The following is a 12,268-nucleotide window of genomic DNA, read 5'->3' as shown; positions in this document are numbered from 1 at the left end:
GAAACCGACTGGGACCAAGCATTTCGTTTTCTTTTCGTTGCAGTTGACGGTGGAGTTGTGGAGTCTTGCTGTTGCCACCACCGCCACAACGGCTGCTGCTGCTGCTGCTGCTGCAGTTGCCCGATCCTTAAAGTGTAGCACAAAACTTGTCTTTGGCCAGGTCCAGCGATTGCGCAAGCATTGCCTTCTCTTTGCTCTTCACATTGCATTTCCCTCGCCATCACATTGTCATCTTTCTTTTGCCATCTCTGTCGTTTAGTGCAATGACAATTTCTATACCCTGTACTATCCAGGGGTAAGGTAAGTATATATAACCATTGATTATTTGATTTTATTTTTTAATCATGCATTTTATTTACTAGTTGATTGCCTAAAAGTGAAAGATGGACAAGTCGATTGGAAGGTAAATCTCACAATTTTCACTGTCTGTCAAAGCTATACATTTTTATGGATCCGTTCCTTATACAAAGTGACTCTCTTTAGAGCATTCCTGAACCATTACAGCCTTTATTCAGGTATATCACATATATCTAACTCCAAATGCATTCACTGTTTTATAAGAACTCCGCCTGATTGAATTAAGTTATCTGCTTAATATTCCAATAAAGACTATTAACTTTTTCGAATAATAGGAAAAAGTTCTAGACAGTTTCTTTGAAAGTATTTTCAGTTCCCCCTGAAAATTACAAGGTTGTTTACGAGACTGTTTTATTTGCGTAAGAAAATGTTTAATTTCATTTCAAAAATGTTTCTGGGATAGCTTAAAATTTGCCTTAAATTTTATATTCTTTAAGGCAATTTCTTATTTAGTGAAAACTGTATATTAGTATGTACTTGTAAAGAAAAAGCTAAGAGAAGTAAGTTGAAAAATTTTCTGACTTCTTTAAAAGATTGTAAGATATGGTCTTCGTAAATCTGGAAAATGTTTCTATGAAATGTTCAGAGTACCTTACTCTTAATGAGTTTCTAGGTCTTTCTATAAAAAATGGTTACTTCCTCTAGAGATAAGCAAGACTAAGTCTTGACTCCTGATTTCTCTGAAAACTATTTCAATTACCTTTAAAAGTATTTTCTTTCCGGAAAAGTATTTTATCTTCTTTCAATACATTTAATATTACTCGACAAAGGATTATTTGATACTAAAAAAGTATTAAAATAATTAGAGATTGTATTGAAGCACTTGTGAAAAAACAAAAACTTTAGAGAAGAGAATTCAGAATATGTTGTAAAATATTGAAAACTTTCCAGGTAAATATTATTGTCAATTGAAAACGTTCCTTGAAAATGGTTCTTAAGTTTATTCTAGAAAATGTTTTCAATCCTATAGGATGATTTATGCTCCTTCTAGAAGCAGTTTTAGCGGCTCAGAAGAAAATTTCGACTTTTATTTCCTTTATTTACTAAATTAATTTTAAAATTGCTCCAATCCTAGTTAGTATTTTTAAAGATGAAATAAATTTTAAAGCAGGTTGTTAGAATTATTGCAGGGTACGACAAAGTCTTTTTTTCAAACAAAAATGTTAATACTTGCTGATTTTTTGGCTTTCTACAGCAGCAGCAGCAACATTGACCCTGCCAAAAAGAAAAGAAGAGAAGAGAAGCGAAGCAAAGAAGAGGAAAAAACCTAATCGCGGGAAAACTCTGCAACAGGTTTTCCCTCTGGCATTGCCATAAATAGTCAAAGTAGTCGAAACATATGTGTTACCCTCTTTGGGTAAGTTAGTTGGGTCGTCTAGTTGGATTGCAAGTGAAAGCCCTTCTCAGGTAGCCAAGTACTTAAGCCTCTCCATAAATTTTCCGTCCCTTCCGGCATTTTTCTTCTTTCCCCGCTTCATTCAATCATTTCACACTTGTCTTTTCATTTGATGGCTGAGTTTGTTGATTTTGCTATTGCCATTAAACTTTAATGAGGCGGCGGCATTTAGACATTGCTATAGTTTTGTTAATTTCATTTCTCGTTTTTTTGCATTTTATTGCTGTTGTTGTTGTTTTGTTGTTGTTTTCGTTTGTTTGTAAAGCGTTTGACGTTTTCGAACTGATTGATTAATGCGTGTGGATGCGGTTTTGCGGAGTGCCATTTTTTTCCTATCTCTCTTTCTTTCATTGTATACCCCTCTCTTACGCTCTCTCTCTCTCTCTCTCTCTCTCTCTCTCTCTCTCTCTCCTACTACTATCTCTATCTGATTTATTGAAATGTGACGTTTTTGTTTTTGTACACATGTATTTACATTTTTTCGCATCTGTATTTATTTATGCTTTGGGCAATTCATTTTGTTTATTGCATATTTTATTAAAGTCAATATACATCCGTTAATGATTCAGCAAATCATGGGGAAATGCAATAAAAAACAAAAATATAGAATTATTCAATAGAAATCCAATGGAATAATTAGTCTGCAAATAAAGCCAAGTATTCGACAATTAAAATATAAAACAAATTCGAATATTTGCATAGAAAAAAATGTAAATACCTTAAAGCTTCGTACTATCTTTTATTATATCTAAATGATTAATCTTTCTTATGGTATTTAGAGTAGAAAACCTTGACACATTAACATTCAAAGGCTATAGCTATGAGAAAATTATATATATTTAATTTTACAGAAAGGAAAGAAAGTGTTGTGAAAATTACATTCCTTCTCATGTTTCTGGTAACCGAAAGGTCCCCGTCTCCGGCCGTTTCTGAGAACCCAAGCGTGCTTTTTCTATCGTTTCCTACACTAAATTTAGTCAGATCTTAATAATAAGTCTTGATATGTTCGGAAAACATACCGCTATGTTTTTCCGAGAACTATTTTCGAAATTTCGAAATTTGCTTCCATTTTTATGACTTTTTAAACTTCGAAAAATGACCGAAAAACATTTTTATTTACAAATTGTTGCATAACTTGTGTAAAAAAATTTAAAAAAAAATTCGCCTTAGGAAAACATAGCCAAGGTAATTAAAAAAATAACGAATGTCTTCTTTTTCATTTGGCACGTTTTCCCAAAAAACTGCCAAAACTTTACCTCCTCCTTACCATTTTGGGTGTCAAGTCTGCAATGGATTTTCAAATAAAAAAAAATGTTGAGAATTCATTAATTACATTCTGCCCAATTAATTCCCAAAAAACATCTTCATTTTCGGCCTTTAAGGGTGTCAGACTCCCTTAACTTTTAAATCGAAATGAAGGATTTTTGGGGTTAAGAAACTGTTTGAAAATCTAAATAAAAAAATCTCACCTAAGTAGTTTCTCGTTGGTTTTCTTATCCACTGAATAAGAAATAAAAGAAACATTCTTTATCCTTAATTTAATTGAGTTCTTAGTACGGACATATGTATTTTAGAAAAAGAATAAAAACCAAAGAAACTAGTCCGACGGATTGAAATAATAAATAGTACGGCTGAAAATAATAAACAAAATCGTGTCTTGTGTTCATTAAAATTTAGTTTTGGCGACATCTTTTAAGGCCTTGCTTGCTTGCTCTGTGGTTTTTTGTTTTTGTGCAATTCACCTAACCAGAAAGATGCCCGAGAAAGATGTGAGATGAGTTGTAAATCGATTCCATCGACATGCTTTCTTCTCTGTCAACTTTTAGAGTTTCCAACTTTTTTTGGTTGGTTCTTATCTTTCAACTACAACTGTTTCGCCTATTTAAGTTGCTGCTTTCTCTCACAATTTATTCAAGTTTTATGGGTGGGCATTTCCACTGGCATTGGCATTTTTGCCAAAGACAATTACATATGACAAAAACAAAAAAATGAAAGAAAAAACAAATTCATTCGGTGAGATTATATAACCGAGGAGAGTACATAAATACATACAATACCTGAATGAATAGTTGCAACTGCAAACTGTGGCAAGGAAATTGCTGCAACTCATAAATTGTCTGTGGCTAATTTTCACCAGTTCAGCTTAGTTCAGCAAAATGTAGCAAAATTCAGCATTTCCTTCCGCATGGGAAAACTTGTCGTTCCCAAAAACCAAATGAAAAAATTTAAAGGAAATCTATAAAATGCCTTGACCGCACAGTCACACACACACACACACACACACACACACACACACACACATAACAAGATGAAATCCCACTGAGGGAAAATTGCGGAAAAATCTATTAAAAGCAATTAAGTTAATTTGATTTCTGGTTATTTTCTGAATTTTATTTATTATACTTATTTGATTTTAAAAAGCCCATTCGGGCGTAAACTCCATTCAGACAGAAGGTGTGTGACACAAGCAGGCGTGGCAGGGGAAGAAGAAGCCTTCGGCCACCCCACCCTTTCCTGGTCTTGTTGCTAATTAAGTGCACAGGGCAAATAAAATATATAAACTCAGAGAGCGAAAACGGCAATTACAATCAATGGACCAGTTCTCAAACCAAAAAGCCAATTTCATGCAACAATCAATCAAAAACCATTTTTAATTTTGCGTTAACCATTTTTTTTTTGTTTTCTTTCTCTCTCTTTCTTTCTCTTTCTGTCTCTCTCTGCATCACTTGGCTCATCTCCATCTGTCTTTGTTTCTTGCCGCCTTTTTAACAGTGTGAAGTAAATTGGAAAATAAAGTTAAAATTAAAATGCATTAATTGAACTGTGAAATTTCATAAAAGTGTATGAAAAATTATTTGTCCGAGTACGAGGTCCGAGTCCGAGCAAGCCTTCTGCCGCCCAATACGCCAATGAACTGCAATGGAAATGATTTTAATTGTCAGCGTTTTATGGCCGAATGAGTTTAAAGTCGAAATACGTTTTCAACTATCCATAGTTATATGTACATATATATAACTTACAATTAATAAGTAATTGCTTACCAAGGCGTAGCTGATATAAAATCAATTCAAGGATATCAACCAGGACATAGCACATTAAACACTTACATGCAAAAATGTCAAAAGGGAATCAGTTATTTCTTTAAAGTTAACACTGAAAGGACAATCACGAAAAAGATTTGTCCACTTTTGTGGTTTTTGCGTGGGGAAGCAGTTAAAAGTTGTGTTTTTATTAGTTATAAACGACACTTTCACAAATCGTTACTATTTAATATTGTTGGCCTATTGAATAACAAAACCGATGCCAACGACTTGTTACAGCCATTTCGTTTTTCTTACAATCTCTTTTCGTGCTGATAAACTCATAAAATGATACACATTGTGGAAATATAAATTAAATATATATTTCAAATAAATGATAATCAAACGAAAATCATGATCGTATACAATTCTTACGTCTAGACATGAGTGACTTTAATTAGATTTATTTGAAGGTGGTCCACTTAGCGTTTAAAAATTCAAAATATATCTTAAGATTTTATTCAAAAATTTTAAAAACTTGTGGGTTTCTTTTTCGATTTGTTTAGTTAGTTTTATTTAGCAAAGTCCGCAATTGATAGACATCTTTGACATTTTTGGCCCCTAAATTTACTATAAAATTATCAGTGACGGCTTCTAAACACTTTTATAGTTTTTAAGCGGATTTTCAAGTGCATCTCTCTTTCTCTGTGAAAAAGTAACGAGAAATATAAATCAATTTTTAATATTTTTTTCCAGAAGTTTTGAAAACTAACTCCAGATTTATATTTACTCATGCCAATAATAGCAAATCATCAAATTTCATCAAAACACGATCACGTTCAGATATAAAAACCTATAATAGATAGATAAATCATTCCCTCCTTAGATACTTTTATTACCCTTAATATGAATTCAAAAATCTAAAAATTTAAATCGGACAGCAAGTTCCTTTTTTAAAATTTGTATTGCATTTAAAATTTGTCAGATTTTGATTTGTTATTATAATCTATATCTAATCGAATCTTGTTTTTTTTTTTATGTATGTATGTATGTAAGTCTTATTATAAAGGGTCAAGGACTGACTTTTTCACCGTAAGAAGTAAGTCCCAATAATTTTTAAGACCCAGATTAGTTATGTAAGTCGGTATCGGCGAATTTTGAATACATCCCTAAAAACTGATCATATATGTATGTATGTATATATACTTTTTTATTTACTTTAAAACTGCTTTTAATAAATTTTAATATTGAATTTGTTGTTTAATTTATTGGGATATTTATAAGAAATTATATATATAAAAAATTTCTCATAGTTACCTTCATAAACATAATTGGAAAATGAGATGTTAAATTCTCTATTTCTCTATTCATGATATAAGGCCATAATGAGTATGACATTAGTCTTGTTCAATGGTTTGTTGCAGTGGCATCAATATCAATCAAAAATGCAAATGAAAGGGAAAGGCTACAACACACACACAGACACAGTTGTTCCCTCGCACACTCAGCAGGAGATTTAACTAAAATAGCCTCAGTATTTTGGGCAACCAATACAGGAACAAGTGGAGGCTGAGCAGGGAAGAAGGAGATTGGAGGTGATTCCGGTTTGTATTGGTTCAATCAGCCCATCTCGCACACTAAGCCTGATATCTGGCTCCATCCATTCATCCATACACCTACCCACCTGCCTGCGTGCCTGCCGCGAATTCACTAACAACAACAACAACAACCTTCCAACATTTCCATTCCAGTTGCGTTGTTGTCATCAAGCGCGAACGTTGTGGTTCATGTTTATTACTTGGAAATCAAAAGTACATCGACACCGCAGGATGGACTGGCCAAAATGAGCCATGAGGATAGAGGGCGGGAGGGGATGAGGCTGGGTGACTGGTCGGCTTGTCGGTCGGTGGCTGGCTGCTACACTTTTTGGCCTAAAGAGTTTGGCCAACCTGTTTTTTCCTTCTGTTTTTTTTTTCTTCTTTCTGTGGTGATAACCAGGCCGGTTTATGTATGTGGCACTTGATGTGGCTTGTGGCGCTAATGACAGTAAAACTGTTAACCAAAGACTAACAAAAGAGGGCGGAGGCGTAACAGCAACAACAACAACAACAACATCATCAAAATAAATATAAATACACTGGCAGAAAAAAAAACAAAGAGCCAAGTTACAGTGTAATCTATCAATTGAAATTCCTGACCAGCGATCGAGTGGAATAACCGTGGAATGGGCTAATGTCGACGCACGCGCCAAAGCGAAAGGTGCCTCTAATGGTTGTGCCACCAAAACCACAGACCAAGAGATACTAGCCAGGGACCAGATGGCAGCCAGCGACCAGCGATCAACTTGAACCTGCGAACAAATATGTATCCGCAATTGCCAATTTGGCATTTCTGTGCGCATTTCTTTTTAATTGTTGTCATGACCAAAACCACAAACCGCCAACTGGCAACCGGCTCCAACTCTAACCGCAAACTACAACCACCCAGCCACACACACACACACTCACATATTTCTCAATTTGCTTATGATAGGCGCCATTTGGAGGATTTTGAGGAACCAAAATGTCGAATAACAAAACCAAATATCAAAAATAAAATTTAACCATAAAATTGTAGACTTTATGTCCATGGCAATCCACAATGGGCGAGGCGCTGCCACTGATTGATTTATCTATGGTATATACAACATTCGATCAGTGGTTTCCCACTGTGATTCGATGTGTTGGGTGGGGCATTCGATGGCCATCGCTGGAGTAGCTCCAGCTGCTTAATGTTAATAAAGTTATTGCAATTAGCTGGTTGATGGTGAAATCGCCTAATTGGTCAGTTGGGGAAGTAAGTGGGCAGATCTCGATGCAGTTCATCTATCTTAGCGAATATTTCTCTAATGAGTTGAGTAGTTCGAGTTGAGTGCAAAAAAACTAAGAAAAATTTGTCATAAAAAACAAAATAAAGACACTAAAAGGAAAAGCCATTCACTTCGGCATTGAAATTGGGATTTGTTTTTCGACTTATATTGAATGGCTTTCATTAGCTGAAAGTTTTTGCTTAAAGCGTTCAATCATATTTATTCTATTAAAATTAATGATTGTATTGAAATGTAATTGGGTTGAAAATGTTTCATTTTGTTAAAAGCATCTGTAAACAGTCTCCCAAAAAGTGTTTTTTTGGAAAGTAAAAATTGGAAATTATTACTTACATTTTTATTCCTTTTTTCTGATTTGCCCCTTAACTAATAGTTTCTACTTAAACTACATATAATACAGATTAATATTTAAACATAATATTATCCGATTTTGAAAATTAGGACAACATAATTACTATTGTCGAAATTTTCATTGTTTTATTTTGAGAATTTGCTTAATGTACTTTCCTTCTAATTATTATCCAAGGGCAAAAAATCAATATCATTTATCTGAATATATTTAAAATATCATTTCGAACTAATCTTAGTTTATTAAATAACTAGCTCATCATAAGTGTTATAAATAATTTACTGCCAAACCAATAGTAACCGCTAGATGGTGCCACGGTGTTAATGTAATAATAGAAACCACAACATAGCACCCACCTTAGTTACTTTACCCATTTGATCTCCCTCTTTTCCAGGGGGATTAGTAAAAATTCAATTTTTCTTGCATTTTCTCATTTCAAATTTTATTTTGTTTTTTTTTATCATTTTCTTTTTTTGTTTTCGTTTTCTCTTTTGTTGTTTTTGTGTGTTTCCTCTTTCATTTCATTTTATTTTATTTTTGTTTTTTTAGTTTTTGTCATTTGTTTCGCTTTACGTTTTATGCTAAATTGGCTATTTTCTTGTTGTTGCTTTGTCACTTAAACTTGTAAATTTTTTAGAGGGCCCATTTTCATTCATTTCGCCTTATGTTGCTCTTTGTTTTCTTTGTCAGGCATTTGGTTTTTGTTTTTCCTCATACTTTTGTTTTGTATTTTTTTAGTTGGCTTAAATTTAACAGTTACTTGGCCCTTTTGGCTTTTGACCTATGCAAAGTTTTTTTTCTTTCTTTTTATTTATTGTTTTTAGTGTGTGTGTGTGTGTCTAGGGGAAGTTTTTCGTTTTTATACTCTTAAAAAAGTTAGGAGAGCTTAGAGAATCGTAAAGGTTATATAAAGTGATCATCCTTCGGTAGTATTTATCATTCAGAATGTAAAGTTTTTGACTTTATGCTCTATCGAAATCTGTAGTTTGTTGTACAATTTTTGTGAGACGTTTCTGACCTCAAGTTTTTGCTTAAATTTTTCATAAATTCAAATCTAATGTTTCCAGAGATGTAATTGTCATTTGGCTAATTATCTCTTTAGAAACTAAAAAGCATTTTCAGAATATTTTGCAACTAAAAATTGTTTTCATTTTAAAAATTGTTAATAGAAAGCTTAAAAAATATGAGAAAATCTCTAAAATTGAATGCCTGTTACATACTTCAGGGAGGGAATTTTACCCATTCAAAGTGTATTCAAGAATTATTGGTTGTAATTAATGTCTTATGTTTTAGTACAATAAATCTGGGAAAAAGTTAATTAAAATTTATTCTCTCTCTTCCTCTCTCTCTATTTCTCTATTATTTTGAATGATCATTTTTTTAAGAGTATAAAAAGTTCGGCTGGACCGAAATCCGTTGGATTCATTTGTTTCTTTTGATTCAAATTCAATTTGTTGTTGGTTTTGTTTTTATATATTCTCTGTTCTTTGCTTTTCCTCATTTAGTTGTAGTTCTAGTTTCTGTTTAATGTTTATTTCGTATGGCTAAAAATTGATTTTTGTTTTTATTTTTTCGTTTTTACTTGTTGTTTTTGTTTTTGTTATTTGTTCTTGTGTCTTATTGGTGGTTGTTGCTTCCATTTTCTTATTTCTTTGGGCCTATTAATTAAACCATTTGCTTATTGTAACTCGTATTTGGTAGTTAGTTTGTTTCTTCTTTTCTTTTTTTATGAGTGTGTGTGTGTGTGATTTATGTGTTTATTTTTCTTTCTTTTTTTGCACTACAAATGAACAAAGTTATGTTTTATATTTATATTTTATTTAAAAATTAATTTGCCACATTTTGGTTTGTCACTTAAGAGCTAAGTTTTTGTTTTACCATTTTTGTTATTTTTTATACTTTTTTTTTGTTTTATTTTTTTTATTATTTGTGGGGGGACTAAACATCTTTTTGTTTCGTGTTCATATGTTGTTGTTTTTTAAATAATAATATTTTAGAAATATTACCAGCATAATAAACAAATTGATCATATAATTTAATATACATATAATGTGTGTATATATATATATATTAATATTAATATTTAATTAATTTGTTTTTGGTTTGGTTTTTTTAGTTAACATGACGACGTGTTTGTTTCTTTTGCTTTAGTTAAATACAATTTGTTGCAATCAAGAAAATGAAAAATGAAAAACAAATTGCCAACTCAATTTTACATTGGGATACATACACACACACTATACTATACATATACTCTATATAAGGTGTATATATATAATAAAGTATATATAATTTGTATTCATTTTAGGCATTACATAAAATAATACATGATACTAAAATTATTCATTTGTTTTCTGTTTTTGGCATGAATTCTTGGAATTCTCTGCTTAGTAAACTGGCATAATACATATATGTATATTTATATATATATATATATATATATATATAAGTAAGTTATTTCTCATTTGTTAATTGTTTAAACTTTTCTCTCTTAAATTGGCGTTAAGTTCTTCTTTTGCGTTTTCTTTTTATACATTGATCTGGATTTTGCCTTACTGTATAATATATACTTAAGTTGGGGGGGATTATATGTGATTAAATAGCTTAGATCATCTATGAAATAAATTACAAAAGCTTTGGCTTTATACAAAAATTTGATGGCAAAAAACTTTCATCTTCCTTTTGCTTTCTTCCCCGTTGCTTTTTTTTCAGTTTTATGTGGTGTTTTTTTTTTTTTGAGTGCTCATTCCAAATGAAATATTTTACAATAGGCATACGAATCTTCTTTATATATATTTCTTTAAGTTTACGATCTACTTTTTGACAATTGTTTTTGTTTTTTTTATTTGGGGGTAACATTTAACACTTTTTATTCATTTATTCTTTCATTTGAGCATTTATTTTTAATTTTTTTTCCTACATTTTAAACATTTATTTACAACTTTTGTTTTTGACTTGGATTTTAAGCATAAAAGAAAGAAAAATCAAAGTATTTTGGTCCTTTGAAATTAAATAAAACTATATATATTTAATTTTTAATTTTACTTAACTCAATGGAATTTCAAAAATTTATTGATTACTTTTTCGAAAAATATTTTACATGTTTGGTTTTTCGTTTTCTTTTAGTTTTTTTTCAAATGGAAGGAATTTGTTCGTGCCTGGTAAGTTTTTTGTTTTATATTCATTATTAACTTTTTAGTTTTTTGTTTTCATTTTCACTTTCATTTACAATTTATCATTAAACTATATAGTTAAATTAGTTTCGCGTTGTTTTTCTTTTTGGTTTTCTTGCTCTGCTCTTATCATAGACATACATAAATTTCTAACCATATTCAAAATATTTAACAAAATCAGTCGCTTGTCACTATCTTTTTCCTTTTTCTTTTCTTTTTCACTTTTGTTTTTTCTGTGTCGAAAAAAGGAACTTAAAGTATTTATAAATCCAACAAAGATTGAGCATTTTGATACTCCTGCCAAGGTAAAATAGTCTATATCCATCGGAAAATATAGGTCTAATCTTTCAAAATAATTTTTGCTCGATGTGCCACTTTTAACTTACAGAAGACTGCATATCAGATCATATAGGATTCCAAATATTTTTGAATAAATCATAAATCATGTCATTTTATCAAAAGGAGTTCGGGGAATAAGAAATATTTAACTTTCAGTGATATAAGATTGGTTGTTGATGTAAATATAATTGATTGTTACAGACAAATATTACAATCACTCAGAAATCTGTCATCATCTGTTAAAGAAAACTTTTCTGATTTCACAAAATACAATATAGGGCATACATTTCATGATCGTAGAACTTGTCATATATTTTTTATATGGACATTTGTCAAGTCCTAAGGCTCACACCTATTTTTTGTCCATGAGTGTAGCATGGCTCTTTTTTATTAGAGGTCTTAAGAAAGTCAATAAGCTAGATAAAGAGTGAAATTTGAGGATATCGTTTAACTAATTATCCAAGGATATCTTAATTCAGCCCCTGCAGGAGTATAGAAAGCTTTGGCATGGCCAAAGTTATTGAGGCTCTTTTCTTTACAATTATTTTGGTTTTTTTTTTTTGTTTGTGGGTAAAGGATATTTTGTTTTTTGGCATTTTGTTGGTTTAAAGCACTACAAACACACACATACAAATACAAATACAGTTGCAATTATCGCTTTTAGGTCTAAATAGTTAATAGTTTTGCTTGGTTAGGGTAAAAAGTGTTTAACTTAAATGCCTAGAATGCTTGGTTGGTTTTTCTTTTTATATATATATATATGTGTGT

Source organism: Drosophila willistoni (assembly GCF_018902025.1).
Source record: "Drosophila willistoni isolate 14030-0811.24 chromosome 2L unlocalized genomic scaffold, UCI_dwil_1.1 Seg72.1, whole genome shotgun sequence".
In the NCBI taxonomy this organism is placed as follows: domain Eukaryota; kingdom Metazoa; phylum Arthropoda; class Insecta; order Diptera; family Drosophilidae; genus Drosophila; species Drosophila willistoni.
Note: the sequence above shows the minus strand (reverse complement) of the source record.